At 46.6% G+C, this 23,558-nt stretch overlaps 1 long non-coding RNA gene across 1 annotated transcript; it reads right to left on the bottom strand.

Moving 5' to 3' along the window:
- Nucleotides 1–13,335: 13,335 nt before the first annotated feature.
- On the bottom strand, nucleotides 13,336–23,141 carry LOC144108845 (uncharacterized). The gene is made up of 2 exons (XR_013309517.1): nucleotides 22,969–23,141; nucleotides 13,336–13,403 (listed from the first exon to the last, which is right to left on the bottom strand). It is a non-coding gene; the product is annotated as an uncharacterized LOC144108845 (long non-coding RNA).
- Nucleotides 23,142–23,558: the final 417 nt, after the last annotated feature.

Raw genomic sequence — 23,558 nt, 5'->3', positions numbered from 1 at the left:
AATTGGTCGATAGTTTTTAAATATTTTTTTATCTTCATACTTAAATATTGGGTTTATCCGGGGCTATCTGCATTTTCTTATTGAAATCCCAGTGGCGGAGATAGATTGCAAATATGGGTAGTAACAGGGCACAAAGTATCAAAAACGTATTTTACGGGCAAGATCTGCATATCGTTCGAGTCCTGCGACTTGCTATTCTTGATATTATTTATACAAGCAAAGCTCAAACTTGATTGGGTGGGGCTAAAAAGAGGGTCTTCGTGTTATCATTTCCTCGCCCGTACTGAGTCTAGTTTCGGCAGATACACCCATTGTGTTGACTGTGTTTAGTTTGCTCAATAAAGAAGGGGTTAAAAGCATCTTCCAATGAAGCGCCGGATAGCAGTTTTCCCGCATGTCTAACGGCATCAAGAGTTGAAGCATGACTGTCGGGATGCAACAATGAGTTCATTTTGCGCCAAACTACATCCGGACGTTGCGCATGTTCATTAAGTGAGCATCTCTCCCTCCGTCCTTCAATAGATATGCCGTTACCTGATAATCACCAGCTGCTTTTCCCCTTTGCATTGCTCGTAAGGCTTTCTTTACTTCACCTTTCATTACTGACCGGATGACGCATTGCTGTTTCCTACTGTCTCTCTCATTAACGTTCTGATTACATTGGTTACAGTTTAGATTTGTGTAGAACTCTTAGGCCACTTTAAATATCTTATCCTCGCTGCTAATGACATTGCCGTGTTTGTCTCTTAACGCATACATCTGATTTTTGCCAATTCTTAGTTTCCTCCTCACCGCTTTTCGGCTACTCCGCTCATGAGAGCATGCACGATTCTCTCCGTATTAACTTCTTGTTGTCGGCTACCTTGCGCTTCTTTAGTAACTTTCATGGCTCGACCCGTTCTATTCTGTCTGTGGGCTTTGATGCTTTCATGATTTGGCCTTTCTTAATCAGATCTTTCCTCTCCTGGTAGAGCGTCCCAGTATCCAGTGGAACCGTCCGACCGCGTATACTTCTGCTGCGCACACCATAATGATAGCTGTGAGATTATCGTTCATAGCATTAACATTAATGTCGGTGTCTTCGGTTGAAGCGAAATATCTGTTCTGAAGCGACATCCTGAATTCCTCATCTTTCCTTTTTAGCGCTAATACCTTAATGTGCTTCCGCTTCACTAGTTTCTTCCGTATCCCTCTTCAAATCTAGACTAATTCGAGACCTTACTATCCTGCAGTCTCCACATCGCACCTTTCCGATTTCCTCCTCATCCTGCACGATGCCAGGGGGAGCGCATAGTATGAAGTCTATTTTGTTTGTAGTCTAACCTTTGGGCTCTTTCAAGTCCACTTCCTGTTCTTTCCATTGCGGAAGAAGGTATGCATGATTCGTATATTATTGTAGCGTGAGATACACTGGCCGACGTTGAGCAGTTTCGCGTGGCTCCTGGAGAGCCGGGCTGCGCATGCACGAGGAGCAGTGACGTCACACGGCGCACAGCTGGCGCGCCGGAGCCGCCGCCGCCGCGCGCGCCTCGCCTGTCATCAGAGTGCGCCGTAGCCGCGGCAGACGCAGTGGCGCCGGAATGTGCCCAGCTGTGCGCCTGCGTTGCGGAATAGCCAAGTCTGACGGTGCGCCAGAGCCGCTTGATAGCGCCTCTCATTTTGTGCGCATGCGCATAGGTATCAGTAGGGGTATACATATAGCGGGGCGTTTGCCAGTGTAGTATAGCCATGGAGAAGGAGAGCGAAACTGCTGCTCGCGCTACGTATATCCTGGCATAGCCGAGCTAAGCCACTGCGGAACGGGACTATGAGGGTTTTTACTAGGGCAGATAAATACGTTTCCCCCCATTTATTCGCGACTGACACAGTTAAAAGCCGCCCGGACCCCACCCCGTGATCGCGCACTCTACCGAGCGCACGCCGACCACGGCGGACCTTGCTCTGAGGGAACAAAGGAACGACACACTGGCTGACACAAACAGGCATTTATTGCTACAGAAACAATAACGCCAGCTAGCAACAAGGTACGCCAAGGAATCGATGTCATCCGACTCACCAGGGCAAGGGATACTCCAAAGCCGTACGGGACGAGAGGCGGGAGCATGTCTCCCCTATAGGGTGGCTAGAAGGGGGAGGTGTGAAGACCGCGGCGCCGCCATTGACTAGCGAGGCTCCGCTGCGCGTTCCTGCCACGGGGGGGGGGGGGGGGGGGATATGGCGCTTCCGTCGGGGGGGGGGGGGGGGGGCGTCAGCCTGGCCAGTCCAGTCACGTAGCAAGGCGGAAATTTGGGCGAGTTGGTAAGTGTTCATTTTCGCTCACAGCGCAGCACGAGCGGGGCACAAGATTTTGTGTTTGTGCTACTCCTTCGTCTTGTGTCCCGTTCGTGTTTGTGCTACTCCTTCGTCTTGTGTCCCGTTCGTGTTGCGCTGAGAGCGAAAATGAACCAGTCTCGTAGGCCACGGCGCCGCTCAAGGTACCGCGTTCGCTAGCTGTTCAGTGCTGTTTTGTTTCCTTTGCGTTTCTTTAGCAACTCTTCAACTTTGGTGGCTTGAGCAGCTGTCGCTATCCCTTGACACGCTCTGAAAGATCATGCCAACACCGAAGAAAAAACGCAATGGTGGTGTTTTGTGCAGGGACTCCGGAACTTTTTTTCGAGTGGAGGGGGGCAAGATTTCGAGCATATTTTGTTATTTGTTCATTTACTGCTCATTTATGTAATAAATTTTATATTTTTATTATTTTTTCTTCAATGTTCAAAGGTTGATGCAAACTGTCACGATGTGGTGACGACACTCCAGCAGTCAGGAAGACAACGAAAAGGCTTCCAAAAGAAGTTGTTTCAGGGGCTGACTGGCGCCGACTAAGAACTGAATGACTCGGCGGTGGCGATAGCCACAAACGTGCTCGGCGGTCATCGAAATGAATGCTTGCAGTTCTTGGCCACGCTCAATTTGAATGCAAGTGTGGTTCAAGGGGCTAGTTGGTAGTTCATACTTGGAAAAAAAAAGGCAGCGCACCTTAAGACACGGGCAGAGGAAGGTATAACGACACAGCGCTAACTTCAACTAGTTGAATTCAGCGCTGTGTCGTTATACCTTTCTCTGCCCTTGTTTTACGGTGCGCTGTTTTTTTTTTCCAGATCTCAATTTAAAGCTGGCAAGGAACCCTCTGGATAAAGAACCAAAAGAAAATACAACAATCTGGAAAAATGTGGAAGCATGTGCACGTGGCCACGATCAATGAAGCTAAGTCTGGTCGCATCTCGCATTACAAAACAAAATGATACAGCCGCGGGCCGGCGGTTTTGACTGCGAACGAACAAACGGTGCAAAAGATTCGCGGCAATATAAAACGAACTGAAATGGAAACCTGTGCGCATGAGGAGTGATCAATTGCATTAAAAAGTTTGTGCATAGTTTTTTTTTAAATTCCGCTAATCATGATTATGTACACGGGTCAGACAGTCGACTTCTGTTGGGACATGACTGGTATACGAAATGCTTTACATCTGGCTAGGAAGCAAAGTAGCTCAGCGGCACTGTGCTTTGCATTAAAGGAGTCCTAGAACTGAAGTGTTTCACTTGTCAGAACTCCGATTCAAGAGCAAGCAGTCGGAGACTTTGGGGGGGGGGGGGGGCGCTGCCCGCTCTGGAAAAATGTCGGGGGGGGGGGGCGATCCCCCTTTGTTCCGGGGTCCCTGGTTTTGTGCCAGGTGGCGATGCCGTCTACATCTTCCGCGCGCCTGCCCGCAAAGATGAATTTGAAAAGTGGGCACGTGATATTCCAAGGGCCGACAAGCCGCTGCAAGAGAATTCTTCGGTTTGCGAAAGGCACTTCGACGCAAGGTACGGGTTTAAGCTTCTCTCAAAAGTTGAGGTTTTAATAACCCGATGCGGCGAACGGGCCATGAGGGTAGCTGTAGTGGAGAGTTTCGGATTACTTCGGACGGTATAAGGTTTTTTTTTAACGTGCACTTACATCGCACAGCACACGGGTGCATTTTGCGTTTCACCACCATCGAAATGTGGCCGGAATGGAACCCAGGCACTTCCTACCGCGGCGAGTAGGGGCTCAAAGGTTTAAAAACCAGCCTGATACTCACAAAAAAGCCATGAGGGTTAAGCCCTGTGTTCTGTAAAAATGTGTTCAGCAATAACTGAACTATGTGTAATAAACTTGTGTTCAGCCACCATGTTTTGTACTTTATAATCTTTTTAACGACTGTACATATTGCACCAATCTCTTCCTCCCATTAAAGTACTATCACAATCGCAAATACGTCACAAATGAGCGGTCAACATCTTCAAGGTCGTTCCAGTGTGCTGACCTTTCCACAGTAATTCCTATGGCGAACTGTACTTTCGGCAACGCATGAGTGCGCCAACCTCGGCAATAGGTGACCGCGTTAAGACCACTGGATATAAGCGTTGAAGGTCAAGCCCCTCGCTGTATACGGTCGGTGCTGGCAGTTTCTCATGTGGAATGAGAGTAGGGAAGGAACTAAATTAAATTATCTTAGCGTCTGCATTGCTGAAAAAAGATACTTGCGAGCATCTAAAGCGTTCAAGCGGATAAAAACACACGCGACCAAATCATTTCGCCGGGCCGGAGCAATGCAGACGCCGCGAGAAACGTTCCTGTATATGCTCCCGCAGGAGCATATACAGGAACACTACGGCGCCCCCGCCGGCAGCGCCGCCGAGCGGCTGGAACGGGTTTTGGGGCCAGCATCCGGAAGCCGGTCTTCACACCTCCCCATTCTAGCCACCCTAGTCTCCCCGCCACTTCCTCGCCCCGCTGCTGAAGAGCGCAGCCGCGAGCGACACATCCGCTTGTGCCGACGATCCCAGCCGAAGAGCGTGATGCTGTGGGCTGTCCCGCGCGCAGCAAGCAGTCTCTCCCACTCCGACGCTAGCGCCCTCTCTGGCTAGTTAAGTTAACCAGGGAGAGTCACGTGGCGCGCCGCGCATCGAGGCGAAGCTGTTACTGCAGGGTGCATCGCGGGAAATCCAAGAAAGGGACAGTGGGGCAATCCCCACATCCGGCGCGAGCGGACATGTCGCTCGCGGCTCCGCTCTTCGCCAGCGGGGCGAGGAAGTGGCGGGGAGACTTGCTCCCGCCTCTCGTCCCGTCTGGCTTCGGAGTATCCCTTGCCCTAGCGTGGGCGAACATTCCCTCATAACCTTGCTGGTGAGTCGGACGATCTCGATTCCTTAGCGTGCTTTGTTGCTAGCTGGCGTTATTTTTGCTGTAGCAATAAACGCCTGTTTCTGTCAACCAGTGCGTCGTTCCTTTGTTTCCTTCGTCCACGCTTTGTTAGGAACGGGTCGTGTACCAAGAGATCGGATAGGGCCCGTTCCTGATACGAAATCCGCAAAGCGTGGACGACTTCCTTCAAGGCACCTATCCGCCCAACGTGAGTGGCTTTTCGATAGATGTGAAGGACTTATACTATTCGCTTCCGCAGAACTTAGCGTGCCGAGAAGTCGAAGAATGCTATGACCGACACGGCTTTGTAAAATTCCAAAACTCCAGTGAGCTGCCAAAAGGAAATTTCATGGAATTACCAGCTACCTGCATTCTACTATCATCAGCCACAGGGGGAGTCTGTACATTCAACGGGAGGGGATTTGCATAGGGTCTTCGCTCGCCCCCATTTTAAGTGATTTGTTTCTCGCGCATATTTACAGACGTCTAATGACTGCTATTCAAGTGACAAGCACCGTAAAGTTATTCCGTTACGTGGAAGATTACCTAATACTCTACAAATTGGACAGGTCCGATGGACAGCCACATCCCCTTGACCAGATCATTGACATCTTCAAAGAAGAACTAAAAGGACTAGAAATACGAGCGAACTCCCGGAAAACAACGTTCTGCGATTTCTTGACCTGCCGCTAACCTTTCGAGGCGCTCACATATGCTGGCGGTACGTACCACGAAGCAAGAATGGACTGCCCCCCTACACATCTGCGCATTCCAAGATCATCACACGGGGAATCGCAAAAGCAGCAATGAGAGCCGCATTGGCGAGATCCTGTCATCATGAAGTTCAAGGCAGTTTTGATGCCCAGGGCCGTCGGCTTTTTGAAAGCAGCAGGTTACCCGACGAGACTGCTATCCAGTGTCGCAGATGGGATTATGCAAGCACTTAGAGGCAGGAAATACATCACTACCACATCAGAAGAAAGGAAGCCGTACGCGGTCATTCCTTACATTCATGGCATTTCCCACAACCTCAAAAAGATAGGCGCAAGAGCTGGCATTAAAGTGCTCATGTCAGCACCCAACAAGTTAAGAAGCCTGTGCGCCAAAGTCAACAGCGAGCAAAGAAAAAAATCAATGCAAGAAAAAGCACCGGATAAAACACGTGAATCGTGTGAAGAGCGTTGTGTGTGAAATACTTCTGTCATGCGGACGCACCTACATTGGTCAAACTGGGCGCTGTTTAAATGAACGGCTTCGAGAGCACAAAAGATCCCTAAAGGGCGCCATCAGCAGTGAATTAGCAAAACATTGCAGAGAGCATGAATGGGCTCCGCAGCTTAACAACGCAATGATCATCGCGTCATATTTTGATCAACGGGCCAGGGAGAATGAAGAAGCCTTCAACATCTGACAAAAGGGCGACGTATGCGTCAGCATACCTTCGATAGCGCTTCGTGACAGAGAAACTGATTATCTGCGTGCGATGTCTTAATATTTTAGCACGTGTACACCTTATGCGTTTTTCATGCTTCTTTCCTTTCCCTCTTATACGAGCGAGGTGTATATATTCGACGAACGTGCATTAAAAATCTGGTTGTTAGTCAGCGTCGTGTCCCGCCTTTCCCTTCTCTGTCTCGTACTGTGCTGCTCCCGCCACAAGATCATGCACCAACCAGCCCAACTTTTCACCTTGCTAATTCATATTACTTCGAAAAATTCCGGAGAGCAAGAAACCCGGTTACAGCAGCTATAAGATCGCGAAAAAAGGAGTACTATTCACAGTTAGTACTGAAAAAGGCCCATAATATGAAAGTTACGTGGAAAATCAGCAACTCGGGTATCAAACCAGCAGCCAACTATTTCATTTTGCCTGACATCAGTCTCAGAGATATCTATTGAAAGTCTTGTTTCAACATTTAATATATTTTGTTCCACTGTTGGTGCAAAAAACAGGAAATAGCTGTCCGTCCACAGAATACCTCGCACCTACATAACGCATTTTAGCTACCTTTGCGTAGCCCGACATTACAGGGTATGAGATAGTCTCTGCAGTTCATAATATTTCGTCCAAATTATCAGTGGGATGTGATGGAATCACCTCATTTGTGCTAAAGCAATGCATAGCATATTTTATGATTTCCACTCGAAAAAATCTTCAACCTCGCCTTCTATTCCGCTACCTATCCGGACTTACTTAAGTTAGCTAGAATTGTACCGATATACAAGAATGGAGACCGAAACCTGGTTGAGAGTTATCGCGCCATCTTTATTTTAAGCCGTATCAACACATTGTTTGAAAAACTTATTGCTATCAGAGTTAAGGCTTTTCTCGAGCACGAAACCCTACTGTCTCCTCATCAACACGGATTTAGACCTAATAGATCTACCGGGAGAGCAGTAGTATCTCTAACAAATACAATGAACTCTTTCTTAAATGGGAATAAAATAGTTCTAGAAATTTTTTTGGATATGATAAAAACATTTGACACTGTCGATCATATTTTACTAAGGAAGGTAATGCATTATGGATTTGGAAGGATTAGCATAGCATTCTTCACAAGTCACCTTATTAACAGGCGCCAAATGTCCCAACTGGGTGGTACAAGGTCTGATTTTGCAGCAGTTACTGCAGGCATGCCTCAGGGTTCAGTCCTTGTTCCGATTCTTTTCACATTTTACATCAATGACCTACCACACTTCACGAAGCAGTTTCCTGTTTTTATGTATGCTGACGACACAGCTCTTTTATGCTCACATGAGTGTGTATCTGAACTAGCTAACACGTCTAACCGGGATTTAGAAACTTTGAGTAAAATTTGATCTCCAGCATACTTGTTGTAAACGTTAATAAAACAAAACACTTTATATTTAAGAGCCCAAGAAAAATAATTCCTGAAAATTTGCCTGCAGTGCAATGGCTGGGTAATCCTATTGAACCGGTCAATAAGGTGACATATCTCGGAGTAATTATGAACGAGAACTTGCACTGGAAGGACCACATTGAGGCACTTTCTAAAAAGTTGGGTGCAGCGTTCTTTGCGCTGTATAAATGCCGCGAGTACTTTGACGAAGACACACTCAGAATTATTTATTTCCTGGGCTCACACCTACCAGTCTTATTTGGAGCCGCTCAGGGTTTTGCAAAAAAGGGCGATTCGGTTCATCACACAGTCGAACTACAATGCGCACACAGCTCCTCTTTTTAAATACATGAATATTCTACCACTAAAATCGTTTATTGAATACAGGACTCTACCAATGGTACATGCATGTCTTGTGGACAATTACCCATTACACTCATCCATTTTCACTCTGCCATCTAATCGCAACCGTAACGCTACACATGGAAACTTCCTTCTTCCAAAGACGAAAAATCTCTACGGAGAAAGCACCATTGCTCATGTAGGGAGGAAGCTGTGGCATGCCCTTAAAGATGATGTGGAGCAAAGCACAAATTTTCCACTCGTGTTAAAAAACTATTATACATCATAGTGATGAGAGTATATTTTCTCTGCAGTTTTTTTTCTTTGTATGCTGGATTGTGCATAGACAATGTATTTGTATGTATATTGTCACGCGTGAATGCGGGAGATCACTGATCACAAGAGACAGCGGCGGGCTTCGACAAACGTCTTGACCACAGCTCCAGATCGCTTCTTCTTCTTCTTCTTCTTCTTCTTTTGAGGCGGCGTGTGCTAGCGGAATGCACCATGTCACTGGCCCCCCGGAAAGAAATAGCGTCGTCCCGATGCGTAGCATGTGTGTTTTAAAAAATTCACTCGGGAAAGCATGACGTGCGCGCGAAAGTCCAGCTCTACCGCTGTCACTCGTAGTAAGGCTTTAGACGGACAACGTGTACCACCTCAGGGTGCAGGGATCGCCGAGGCTTCTGAAAGCCGGCAGGAACGACCTCACAGCTGAGGTCTCCAATTGCCCTGATCCCTTTGTAGGGTCCAAAATTCCGGCAGAGGGGCTTTTCGCTAAGTCCGCGTCGGCGAATGGGAACCTGGCCCACACACGGTCTCCTGATGAGTACCGAGCATCACGGCGTCGGAGGTTATAGTGTTGGGCATCTCGGCATTGTTGGTCAAGAATCCTCACTCTGGTCAGCTGGCGAGCCCCTTCAGCGAGGTGCAGGAAGGTGTAAAGATCCGCATTCGGGTCGATGTCGCCCACATGCGGTAACATGGCGTCCAGCATCGTGGTCACGTCGCGGCCGTAAACGAGACGGAACGGTGGCATGTTTGTCGTTTCCTGTACGGCCGTATTGTATGCGAAGGTGACGTATGGGAGCACTTCGTACCAAGTGCTGTGCTAAACGTCGACATACATTGAGAGCATGTCACCTAGAGGTTTCTTTAATCGTTCCTTTAAACCATTCGTCTGAGGGTAGTAGGATGTCGTCTTTCGGTGTTCTGTATGACTGTGGTGTAAAATCTGCTGCAGGAGGTCAGCCATGAATGCTGTACCCCTGTCGGTGATTAGGATCTCCGGTGCACCATGACGCAAAACGATCTGATAGGTGAAAAAGTTTGCCACGTCAAGGGCTGTGGCGCTTGGAAGAGCTGATGTTTCCGCGTATCGTGTTAGGTAGTCAGTTGCAACGATGATCCACTTGCTTCCCGAATGAGAAAGAGGGAATGGGCCCAGCATGTCCATCCCGATCTGCTTGAAAGGCCGCGATGGCGGTGCTATAGGCTTCAAGAATCCAGCTGGTTTTGTTGAGGGCACTTCGCCGAAACCCTCTGCCAGCGCCTGCTCCATGCACTTCCATGTTTATTTCTGCCACTTGGAAGCCTTTCTCCGTGCTCAACTTCCTTATCTGCCAATTAACAGTCACCACATCCTTATCAACCACTCCGTTCGATGCTAGCACCTTTCGTACTGTGCACACCACGATCTGCACCTGCTGAAAGGTTGCCCTTATGCCATAAAGTCCCTGAGCCGCCACTAGCGGGGCGTCACAGTCCCCACTGCTGCCAGATTACGCCCTGCTGCCTCGTTCTCCGACAGTTCGCTCTTCGTCTCTCTGAGCACCGCGTTGTTGACTGTCCTCCACATCGCTCGCGCATGAATGTCCGCCATAGCGGATGCCAATGTTGGTCATTTTTGCTTTCATTTGAGCAAGCTTTTCCTGAGGTTTTTGACTTTCTGCTTTTTCTAGCTCCCTTTCTGGAGCATCCACACGTGGCGCTAGTATCGTGTTTTCGAGGCGTACTCTCTTCGAACCAGCAAGGAATTCTTTCCCTTCAATTAAGCACAGTCAAAAATAATGTTGCGGGCAATCGCCTCGTTATGCTTGGATATTCACTCTTAAAATCCTGTCTGAACCAGATGGACGTTAGTCTAGACAGTCAGGTTGGCCGTCTTGTGACCGCAGGGTTCTCTTGGGTGGCGTTAACTGGAGTAGCTGAAACCGTCGTTCAAAAAAACAAAAACAAAGTGCAGCACTTGACTAGAAAAGGCTTAAAATGGCGGCACCAAGGTGGAACCTCAAGTTCTGCCGTATCTGCACTAAGTTTTCCAAAACCGCAAGAAAGCAGCGCACAGAAAGAAGGTAAAGTCTTATTACTTGAGGCCTCACCTACTCGTATTAAACTGCACTAAAAGAGTTTATTTCCGTCCTGTTACATGAAAAGGTAACGTTTCATGACGCGAAGTGGAATAAAAACTATCTCGAAAGGGTCAAGCAACAAGTCTCCGTCAACGGCAATTTTTCAGAAGTAGGACGCTCTTGCAGGCTACTTGGCTCATTTGAAGCGCACGAGCAAAACTGCGCAAAGTGAACGAGACGAAAGGTACACATAAGAACAGTGAAGGCGCAGACTTCCAACTGATTTTGTTTATGAAAGCAGGTGGCTCATAAGGCCTATGAACAGAACAAGAGATGCGCTAGCGCCGCGAAGGCTCAACATAATGACAACACAAAAAAAGGGCACAGGTGTATAAGAGCCGGTGTGAAACCGGAACATGCCCTTCTAAAAATTCGATTTCTTGTCTCGATAGCAATATCGAGGGAGAGCTGATGCTTTCGTCACCCCAATTGTTAATAAGGAACGCTTCGATGACCTCCGTTTCATTTTTGCTGCTTGCCTTAGAGAGGAGCGTGGTCTTGTCCGTAAGGTACGCAGTAGCGTCTGTCGCAACTCTTGAAATGTAGTGGTAGATTGCTAGCCTTACCGCTGCGCATTGATTTTCTATGCTCCAAGGATCGCACATTGAGGCACGGGCTGGTTTGGGCGATGTACACCCGCCCGCAAGGTAGAGACATCTGATAGATAACCATGGAGGCACATATGGTGATCTTGGTCTGATGGTCTGTTTTGCAGGTGCTGCTCTTCTTTCTTTCCTAAGGGCAGGGCACAAAATTTTCTCAGCTTACAAGGCTTCGAAAAAAAGAACACGTATCCGGTATTTACCTGCCACCTTTTGATGTAATGGCAAATATAGTGAAAATAAGGAATGATGAAGGGAGTGTTTGGTCTGAGTGCTGTGTTTTTCTTTCAGTATTCTTCAACCTTTGGAGAAGGCCTTCACATGAGCTTAGAGTTAAATGCTGTGGGTAGCCCGCGGATTCGAGCCGCCTGGCTTGATTCTGGAAACTCAATCACATGGCTTCTGAAGGGAAGAGGAACAACTGGACATCATGATGTTACGTTTCACTAACTTAGAACGTGCACTTTTATAGGGCAAAAAAGTTTTGTTAGATCTAGGACTGCAGGGCCAGCAAACATTGGCATCAAGAAAATGAAATTTAAGGTTTGGAAACTGTATTTTGTTCTCTGTTCTCAATTTGTGAGTAAAACGCAGTCCTTGCCCCTCAGAGGAGAATGGTGGCAACAACGCTGTCGAGGTCAAGGTTAGAAGAGCTCATATAAAGTCGTAAGATAGTCATCAACATATTGAAACATATCTAACACCGGTTGCTTCAAAAGCTCTTCTTCTAGGCGCCAGTTAAAAGATGCCATAAAAATGTCCCACAGTACAGGAGCGACATTTCTGACCCGATACAAACGCCAGATTTCTGGACGTAAAAATATACGTCGTGAAGGCTAACAGTCGAGGTAAGGTAAAATGGCAAAGTTTGGGGAACTATACTGTGCGAATGGCTTCGGTGTCCTGGAAGACTCTTCCACCATGTTTTTAAATTCTGTCTCGTGCAGTGCGGTTTGTTGCCAACAACTATTGTTTTAATATTCGTGGTAGCTATATCAAACAGGGCCTGAAATGGGACTTGCTAGAGGAGCGCTAATGGCGACTTAGGTTGTAATTTCTCTACCGCTTCAATTTCTATAAAACCGGCATCAGCCCTAAAACTTAGTTGCTGCCACCGTATCTCTTATCCGGTAGCTGCGACCACGAATGGAAAATACGCGAGACAAATTGCCATGCTGATGCTTTCAAGCACCCCTTTTTTTCCTCATGCCTTCGATGAATGGAACAAGCTGCCCCATCGTGCTGTGGAATGCCAGTCCGAGTATGTTCCGAGCATTGCCTTCGGACTTGTAACATGCGGAATTAAAAGACTAGCGCATATAACAGAGACACAGACAAAAGAAGTAGACAGGACGAGCGCTAAGGTAAGGACGAGGTCCTGTCTACTTCTTTTGTCTGTGTCTCTGTTATATGCGCTAGTCTTTTAATTCATGATGAAACACCAACTAGCCCAGCTTTCCGCCTTGATTGTAACATGCTGTGTCCCGCTTTTCCTTCGGTCGTGTTTTTTTTTTTCTTTTTTGTCAGAACTTTGACGGGTGTGAGTGCACAGTTGATGCTCTCTGTTATTTTTCCGCCACTCATTTTATCCTCTACAAAATGGTTTGCCCATGCTGTATGTTCGACTTGTGTATATATGTATCCCCCTGCAGTTATGCCCTCACGGTGGTGCACGAAATGTAAATGAATAAATAAACAAATAAATAAACAAAACAAGGCTGCACTGAATGCATGAGCTTAGCAAGCCGAAGGATTTCTCTATTCTACTCCGTCAAGTTTTAGCGGGAACGAACGTGGTAACCTTCAGATTACCTTAGATTCTCATTTGACACAATATGTATTGGAGAAACAGGGCAATTCCAGACTAAGTGGCCACAGAGCTCACACAGCAAGGAACCTAAATAAGGCAGTGGCGGAACATTTTATTCAACGCGGTAACAACGTTGATGAATTGCTCATCTTCAATCAGGCTTCAAATCTGCAAGAGACAGAAAATACAGATATACATTTTTAATACACAAATTTAAAACCTTACAGTCAGCAGGGATCAAAATATACAGAGGAAACTTAAAATCTCTCATGTACGTTCCGGAACTGGCGTAATTATTGAAGCAGGTATTGGACCTGGTCCGAACCTTTACCAGCACTTGATACCACCGCTCAATCGTTTCGTTCACTCTACCCTTCTGGCCTGGCCCTTTCTTTACCCCCTCAGTGACAATTTTTTCTCTCTCTTCTTAGTTCAATTTAATCTTTACCTTGTGCCCTGCTTCTCTTGCCATCACTTCTCAGGAAGACGTCTTCGGCATTCCTTTCCAACCTCCCCCCATTTCTTCATGCCTTCTCTGTTTTCTCTTTTTCCTTTATTATACATTTTCCGGTATTTCATTTAATCCCTTATCTGAGTTTTTTCAGGCCAGCACAGCCAGTCACACCAAGCCGCCTGTCACAATACTACAATGTTTTGGGCGGGTTAGCTACATATATTAACAGCACAATGACAGCAGAAAAGAGGGGGGGGGGGGTTGACAGTTAGCGCTGTTGTGTCCTCCCCTACTTTTGTGCCGTCGTTGCGCTGTAAATATGGACCCACCTGTCACTCCTGGACACATAGCCTTTTAAGCCCATGCCCCCGACCTCTCTACACTCCACACCCCTGGACTCCTTTCTGTTGAGCTGGCCTTTACTTTTCAGAGTTTTGCAGGTCACTCGGTTAATCAGCTTTAGCGGTTATCATGCCTGGACAAGATTCCCCCTCCCCATCCCAACGCAATTCCCACTTCACGCCCTGCTCCCCCTCACCGGGCCTTCCTCCTCTGACGGATCACCCTATGTAAACCCCGCCAATGATGAACGCTTTGCCCAGTCGAAAACAAGTCCACTTGTCAAAATGTCGGCAAGCACCCTGATGTTTTATCTCCCTTGTTCACTTTGTGATTACATGGACTGCATCGTTGGTTTTTTTTTTCCGCCCCCAACAAGCCCTCTAAACTTATTCCCCTGATTTGTGGCGCTGAAGCACCCGGCTGGAAGACAAAGTTTGACAGCGTACGTCCGCTGCGTGGAAGGAAAGGTACATGAAATCCCCCTGACCTATCGAAAGTCCTATTTAGGACAAACCGGGCGATGTATTAACGACCATCTGAGGGAGCGTGACAAAAGTTTAAGAACTAATGACGATAAATGTGCCAACTGGACCATGCATGTTGACACGTGCAAATACGAGACACGATTTGGCAGAGCGAGGATTCTAGGCAAAAGAAACATTAAAAAAGGCGGGGGTTGTGTTAGAGGCCTACTGCACGAACAAAAAGGCGAGACAGCGGGTAAGCGATGGATGGACGAACTCGTCAAGTTTTTTTTTCCGCGTAAACACGATAAGGCGGTGTGATAAGTTTCGGCATCTGCTAAGCCCAAAGGCATGAATTTCTTCTTCTTCTTTGGATGTAGCAAGAATGGAAAGTGGGACGACACGGGCTTGTACACTGGAGGGCTAGCCTCCACGCCCACTGCCTGCGCGTCATAGAAGGAGGTGGGGGAGGGGAAGAAGATTGAAAGGAGAGGGTAGGCGCGCAGCCGCAGTGATCATGCCAGTTGACCATGTGCTGCCCCCTGAGGCCTAGAGCCGGCCACAGAGGCCGGTGGCCTCCAGGAAGGAGAGGAGATGCCGGGAGGCCTTGGCAGGATGGTGTAATAAAAAGTTGGAAGTTGGCGCCTGTGCTTCTATTTTTTTGCGTGTCAGCCTTGTTTCCCTAGTAAACATGCAGAACAAACTAGCCCGGCGACATATCTGCCACATCCAATTATCGCTCTCACTGCACCGCTGTCATCCAGGCTGTTGCTAATTGCGCCTTCCATGCACTGATCACCCATTGGCCAAACAGCTTGACCTCGGGCGTCGGTATGAGGACGTAACGTAAAGTGCGTCCATTCATGTTTCGCATAAAGCGCGCAGAGACGAGTGAAACGGCAGACTTGTCCTCCTGCACGCTATATATCAAACATGCTTTACTAACCGGTCCAGACCCACACTTTACCAATCCATAAATTTAGTAAACAGCCGTGTCGTCGGCTTGCTGTGCAATGGGGCTAGCGCACGCTGCGTACGACGCCCCTCATCTGTATAAAACCCGGACCCCCAAATTTTGACCGGGTTTCTCGAACTTCTTGACCGTATTGTACGCTCGAAAAAACGGTAATGTTTTTCGCTCTTCCTCCTCCTGTTCCGGCGGCGACAAAGGAGAACAACAGTCTGGGGAATGACACGTGTCGGAAGGACGGGCTGAAAGCAGTTCGCAGGGTTGAACATATTAACTTGCTCATGCCGCCCAGAAGGAAACTGCTCCACATCGGAGCAGTACCCGCCTATGGGACCGAAGGAGGACATCGCAGCGAGCTGCACTTTGAGAGGCAGAAAGAGATGGAGAGCGGAAGCGGTCACCTTGTCCCTGCGGTTTTCTCCGAGGGCCGTTCTATTGACGCCCAAAGTTTGCACGCGCCAGCCGGACGCCTCGTTCAAGCGTTGCCCCTGCTGAGTGCATAAGCTCGTACGACAGTGAAAAGAGTGGTGCACTGTCCAGCTCAGCTGCGCGGACGTGCCTGCGCGCATTTGCGAGTCCCCAGAAATTTCTAGGAAGCACGTGTCACACCCGAGCGTCAGTGACACCCGACAGCATGCAGGTTTGAAATAGCTTTTTGCTTTACTGTGCACTGTGGGGCTCTGTGTTCTGACGGCTGGTCTGCTTCTTGGTCTCGGGTAGAAATTGATTTCCTTACGTACGCGGGGTTGGCGGCAGGTGCCCCGGAATCTGGGGAATTCCCCCGGCGCGTGGGGGCGGTCGCGCACAGCTGGCGTGTAATTTGGTGGCCGACAGAACAGGTTTCCGGCCTAATGGGTGCTGCCGCTCCTGTTTGCGGGAGCCGCCAGAACCCGTTCCGCGCCCCCGTAGTGGGCGCGGCGGCGCGTTGAAACGTCTGGGCGCGGGGCGGCGCCACTGTGCTTTGCGGGCCGGCCCTGGACATTCCGATTTCTAGTATTCTCTCGTTTGCTTTGTTAAGCAGAGGAGATTGATAAATGACGATGCGATCGATTTCGTATTTTACTCAGTTTGCACTGCACAGTATAATGCACTGAACATTATGGCCGCAAGCTGTCTGTTCACTTATTCAATTCAGTGTTATAGGGAGGCGATCTTTTTTTATTTTTTTGGCGTAGAGCAATCATATTGCCACGTGCCTAACGCGCCGCGCGGCCTCCTCGCTTAGTTGAAACGACGCCGAAGCGGTGGTTGCTCTCGAGGCGCTCTGGCTCTGTGACCAGGACCCTGGCTCTCTAATTAAAAGCTCTCGGCCTTGGGTTCTCTCCGACGCCTACCTGCACGACTCCTCAGGTCGTGACAATATTAAGCATGATTATTGGCAAGGGCACTAAATTATTAAATATCACGTGTCAGTGATATATCATCAGCATTTTGTTTATCGCCACGTCAAAGAAGCTGCAGAGTTTAAAAGGAAGAAAGTAATTAAAAATGTAAAAATGTCCCTGCACGAAGCAATTAGCAAGGAGCACAGTGGAACGAACCAGATGAAAAATTCCTGAAGCCCTTGTTACGCTACGCTTTCTGTAAGCAGTCAAGTCGGGTCAAAATACTTTAGAGAAAACTGGCACCCAAGTTCGTTGCTATACTAAGCTTGCAGAAAGCAAAATGTCAATGAACTTTGGTTACAATGTCACTAGTAAGATTATTTCATTCATTAATACTTCTATTAGTGCTGTTATTGTAAGCCGGTGTCGTTGTCGTGTAGCAGAACCAGTGGCAAAAGTGAGGATGTGTTCAGGTTATAGTGTCCCTTTATAATCTGGAAGGAACAATTTAGCCTGTAAGTTCGTTCCTGTGTAACTTCGCTTGAGGAACAAGTGCGGCCGAATGACTTTCAGATAAATCTTACTGCGTTTCTTTGAACTTCTTCTCATTTAATAATACTTCTTTTATTGAAGGGATCCGATACAGCTATCGCACATTCTAACATTAGACGAACGATCGCATTTTAGGGAAGAAAACGCACAGCACGCGTGGAAAATTGTAGAGAGCGTCTTAAGAAAAGTTTCCGGCGGCAGCGGTGACAATGTCGACATGTTTGCTCCAGAAAAGGGCGTTAGTAACCCAAAGGCTTTGGTATTTGTACTCACTTATTTCTGAGAGAACAACGCTTCCAGCATTGTAGTCGTACAGTAAATGGTTCTTTTTAACGACATTCTCACAACTGCTTTAACGAAGTCAGTTTTCATTTGCACTTCATTACAGCATGTTATCACCATTTTGAAGTCAAGATTCAACTGAACTTTATTGTGAACAGAAGAATTTTTTTTGTATAGCACGCAGTCGTCAGCGTACGGCCTGATACCAACATAAATTTGATCAACAATGTAAAGTAAAAAGAAAAACGGACTATAACCGATGCCTGAGGACGCTAGGATCAACGGGCACCTTATCCGAATAGGCCGAATTTAGTGCTACAAAGATTTCGGGTAGTCAAAAAACCCCGTATCTAGGCGAGTAGTTTGTAATTTTGCAAAATGTAGCCAAGTTTATACAGGAATTTGTTATGTGAGACTTTATCAAATGGCTTACTAAAATCCATGGAAACATCGTCTTCAAATTTATTTTTAGCATCAACGTCCACTGGACAGGTGGGATGTTGACAGGGGCAAGAAGCAGAAAGCCTTAAAAAGGGTCGACAAAGGCCCCGTTTGCAGGTGGCAGCAGCGCCGACGTGATGAAAAGCGCACGCAAGTTGCACAAAACGGGCAAAAAATAAAAAGCATATGGCAGTAAAAACAAAACCAAGTGCGAATGCATTAACATCAAGGCAAGAATTACAATGCAAGCGAAATAACGAACAAAACAAAAAGGTGGAAAAACCTGGTTACAAGGTAAGGCTGATACAGTGCAATTTTAAAAGATTGGAAACTTGACTAGAAAGCGATAATATATATGTAAAATAGAATCAAAGAGGGGTTATAAAAACTGGAGAGTACATTTTTGGGTGCCCTATCATAGCATCTGGTGACAGTATTGTTCGTGTGTATCGTAACTGCCACTGTTGTGTTTCTTGTGTGTAGACTTGAACAAGAATAGCGCAGGAACAGGAACAAGAAAGAAGACATCCCTGTTCCTGGGTTACTTTTGCTCAATTATGTACTACCAACTCGTTCAACTCGCCGTTTTATTTTTCATAGACACTGTGCCGTAATTTCATAGCTGCAAGTTCTTTGAAATAAGGCTCGTCATTTTTCATTGAGGTCTGGCAGCATGAGGGAAGCACTGAATTGTAGAGATGTGGTAATGGGATGAGGTTCAGTTTTTCGAAAATGGGTTTGGTGTGTGCGTCGCAAACCGCATTTGAAATGTTGCGCACTGCTTTCTTTTGCAACTTGTGTATTTTATCTAGGTTGGTAGCAGTAGCAGTGCCTCATACTAAATAACAATATCTTAGTGTAGAAAAAGAGACGTTGATAATGCATTAACTTTATGTTTTGGCCAAAATGAATCGGAGGCGCGATAACATATCCCAACACTACGACATAATTTGGAGCAGGTCATCTGAACGAGAGCGTTCCACGACATGTTTTCTTGGAAAAGAACACCGAAACTTTTCACAACGGACACCATTTAAACGATGGATCCAGCTAGGCTAAGACTGAAGTTCACATTTACTGGCTTGTTTTTGGGGTGGAATAGAACTCCTTTCGTTTTCGAGACATTTACGGTTAAAGAGTTTACCATGCTCGTGTGCGGGGACATTGAGCTTAAGCCAGGTCCCGGACAAAAGGAAACATTAAGCCTAATCCTGGAAGAATTGTAGAAAATGAGGGCAGGTAACGGGAGTTGCGATGAACACTTTCTGGGATAAACTCAAAACTATCAAAACTAGACGACGTTCTGGAATCATGCAAAGCAAACGAAGAAAGGACACGGTAACTTGAGGAATCGGTGAAGCATTTGCAAAATGTCTTGGCAACGCAAGGCAAGTAAAACGGTTGATTACGAGGACCGCGCTCGCCGGAACAACGTTGTGGTGTTTGGTATAAAAGAAAGCCCAAAAGAAATGAGAGCTGATATAGAAGAAAAGGCTCTCCTGAAAGTATGTAGAGATAAACTAGGCGTCTTAGTGAGCACAGCTGAACGGATCCATCGAATTGGCAAAGCCCACAAGGATCGGCCTCGGCCAGTAATTCTTCGTGTGCTTAACTGCAACGAAAAGCTTGCAATCCTTCAAAACTGTTCCAAACTCAAGATTTTCGGGGTGTCGCCGTCGCACGATTACTCAAGCGTCACACAGCAGAAAAGAAAGAAATTGTGGCAGTCCTTTTAAGACGATCGTCGCCCTGATGATAAAGCAAAGCTGGTCCATGACAGACTGCTGATAAACGATGACCGTTATGCGTGGGACGATGAAAAGAGCTGCAGGGTGCCGCTGCGTAGCACGAAGCAGCCGGAAGAGCCATGACGCCTTGACAATAACGGGTTGACTGAGCAGAAAGATTTTCGCCTTATTTGTCTGAATACATGAAATGTGGGCCACAAGCAGGAACGTCTTGAGCATGTTTTACTTCCTTACGATCCTCATGCGGTAGTTATGTCTGAAACTTGGCTGCAGCCTCATGTGCTTGACAGTTGCACTCTCCCACCTTCTTACTCTGGCTACCGTAAGCATCGCTTATCGAGGGGAGGCGGAGTTGCGATTCTGGTTAAATATAGATTACCATCTCCTGTTCTACCTCCCATTGACAGTGACCATGAAAGTGTGTTGTGTCAAGTTGACATTTGTGGTAATCCTACTGTAATTCGTTGGTGTCTACCGAGCGTCCGTAGTTCACCATGACTTTATGTTAAAACTGTATGATCAGCTAGGTAAATACCGAAGACGCAGCATAATAACAGGAGGTGATTTTAATGTTCCAAGTGTCGACAGGGAATCGCTGACTGCTGGCACACGTGAAGTACCAAGTACTGACACTCTTCTGAACATGCTGTGAGCTTATAATATTAAGCAGGTGGTCCTACTCCCCACTTGTGTAACTGAATCAACTGCTTCACTGTTAGACCTAATCCTTTGTCAAAATGGCATAACAAACTATACTACTCAAGTCCATGACAAAATATCGGACTCATAATTTAGTATTTTTTTGATGCTCACTTCCGCGCCGATCCCTCAAGATTGCTTCCAGCATCATAACGGTAACAAATTTTTGCTTTAGCGGATCATCCTAGAATTGCTTCCTATTTCAAAGATTCACTACAATATTTCGACAGTGGTGATGTTAAAACACTTTGGGTAAGGTTTAGGACTCTCTGCCACTTCTGTCTGCGCAACTTTGTTCTGTATAGAAAAAATAAGGTAGATGGGAGAAGTCCTTGGATAACTAGCGATATAATTCACGTTCAACGTAAGCTCGAACGATATCGGAGACAAAAAAGCACTGCCATTTATATCATTAGCAGCCTAAAAGCTACACTTGCGTCAAAGTCACAGGAATCACGGCAGCACTACTTTGGTGAGACGCTCGGTGGTTTCGTGACAGAAAATCCCAGTAAACTTTAACTGTTTCTCTCGAACAAAGGAACTAGAAAACTTGACAAGATAATCATCAATGACTCTACCATTACAGATAAAAAAGAGATAGCTGATGCTTTTAATACTTACTTCCAAAACGTGTTTACTGAATCTAATGCGACGTTTAACGATTATTCTCTGAACGGTTTCGAAAAAAGTGTTACTATTAGCAGAGAAGGAATAGTAGAGCTACTCCTGCGGCTAGACCCCAAAAAATACCCCAGCCCCGATAACATTCCCACTAGCTTTCTTGAAATGTACGCTCAAATATTAGCCAAGTTTTTGACAATAATATTTAATAAGTCCCCTAAATCAAGTATAGTACCAGATGAATGGAAAATTCCACGTGTGGTTTCAGTTTTTAAAAGTAGCCGCCGATTGCAAGTTGGTAATTACTGCCTAATTTCACTGATTTCCACCTCCTGCAAAGTGCTCGAACATGTACTCACCAAATATTAAACGATTTTTTTTACCAGACGGGAATAATGACCAAAGCGCAACATGGCTTCCGTCGAGGATTCTCCACTGCAACACAGCTAGTGGTCACTGTAGATAAACTTGCCAAAGTGCTTGATTGGGGTGGCCAGGTCAACATGATTTTTTTAGATTTATCCAATGCTTTTGATACAGTCCCTCATCATTAACTACTAACGAAAATTAAATTAATAGGCATTGCGGATGAAATAATCAATTGGGTCACATGATATTTATCAAAACGAAAGCAGTTTGTCGAGATAGATGGAGCCAACTCTCGATTCTTAGATCTCTCCTCAGGTGTGCCTCAGGGATCGGTTCTGCGCTCAGCAGTCAATATCTATACAAATGACCTCGCTGAAGCTCTCGAACCCTCTGTGTCCGTAAAGCAGTTTCCGGATGAATATATTATATTTAATTCTATCAAATTTGTGTCTGACAGCTTACTTTGAACGGACATCTACAACTATCAGCGTAATGTTGTAACGAATGGGAAATGGTTATTAACTTTGACAAAACAGTTTTGCTCTGCAGCAGTAAAAAGAATACGCAACTTATATTTACACATAACATAAATGACAATGTACTCAGAGATGTAAAAGAATATAAGTATCTAGGTGTCACAATGACGTCATGGATCAAATGGAGGAAACACAACGATACTATATGTTTCTCCTCCCGCAAAATGTTAGGACTTCTCAAGCTTGGGATGGGCGGTTGCCCTAGTGCCCTGAGACTGAAGGCATATAATTCCATTTTAAGGCCAAGTCTAGAATATGCCTGCATTGTATGGGACACCTATACGAAAGAAGGCACCATAAAACTCGAGAAAGTGCAAAGTCTTGCGGCTCGCTTTATTTTCAACCGTTACAGGCGCTTAGACTCTCCTTCCGCCATGTTGAAAGTTGCAGACTTAGAACCACTTGCATATAAAACAAAGCCCGTCTCAACTTTCTTCATTCATTATACCTTTCTCGACTGGGTATTCGACTCGAAAATCACATTGCCAGGGATTCTAGACGAGCCTAGTGCCAGAAGCACACCCTTAGCCTGAAAACTATTTTGCACGCACAAATACATATAAGCTTTCATTTTTTTAAAGAACAGTTTCTGAATGGAATGCTGTACCGCAGAACTCTCCGTTGCTTTCTTACTATTCTATATTTGTTCACTGTTGGTTTAGTAGCTGTCATGTAGCCGCATTTTCAATTGTACCTTTGCATTGCGTATTTTGTGGCATCTATATTGTTCGGTACCATTGTACTTGCTCTGCTTTTTCTCCTGTATGCATTTCCCTCTCCTGCTTGGACACACAGCATACAATAAATAAATAAAGAACGTGGCGGAGCGTGGAGAAGGCTGGTGTCCGGGACGAGAGGCAAGCACCTAAGCCAGAGCAGACAGGATAGAAGCGAAACTGCGCACGCAGCGGCGGAAGTGAAAGCAGATACCCTGTGAAGCTACGCAGCTCTCTCAGTGAAATCGGCCGAGGGAACTCGGCGGCTGCGCGCAGCTTGGCAGGATCGGGAAGAACGCCTTCTTTTGCGACGGCGTGGCCCAAGATGGCAAGGCAGCGAAGCGGCACTTGTTCAGGTTCAGTTGCAGGCCGGCGTCGGTCAGACATTGCTGGACACGCTCGAGGCGGAGCAGGTGGGACGAAAAGTCTGTAGAAAAGACGACGACATCATCTCGGTTACAGAGACACGTGTGCCACTTGAGTCCGCTGAGAATTGTGTCCGTCATGCGCTCGCATGTGGCCGGCGCATTGCTGAAACCGAACGGCATCATGTCATATTCGTAGCGGCCGTCCGGCATAACAAAGACCGTTTCCTGCCGGCCAGCGGCAGGTACAGGCACCTGCAGTGTAAAATTACTTGCGACCTGCCTGTCGGGAATTAACTATGATCAGGCCAAAAAGTGCTCAAGATCAAGTTGCAGACGTTTGATATTGAGAGTCCTCACCGGCTTCTGCAAAAACAAAACTAACGGTGAACTATATTCTCCATTACAAAAACACATGCGTACAGAAAAAGCGTAGTTA

Source organism: Amblyomma americanum, chromosome 1, assembly GCF_052857255.1.
Source record: "Amblyomma americanum isolate KBUSLIRL-KWMA chromosome 1, ASM5285725v1, whole genome shotgun sequence".
In the NCBI taxonomy this organism is placed as follows: domain Eukaryota; kingdom Metazoa; phylum Arthropoda; class Arachnida; order Ixodida; family Ixodidae; genus Amblyomma; species Amblyomma americanum.
Note: the sequence above shows the minus strand (reverse complement) of the source record. Positions and strands in the feature narration are given on the sequence as shown.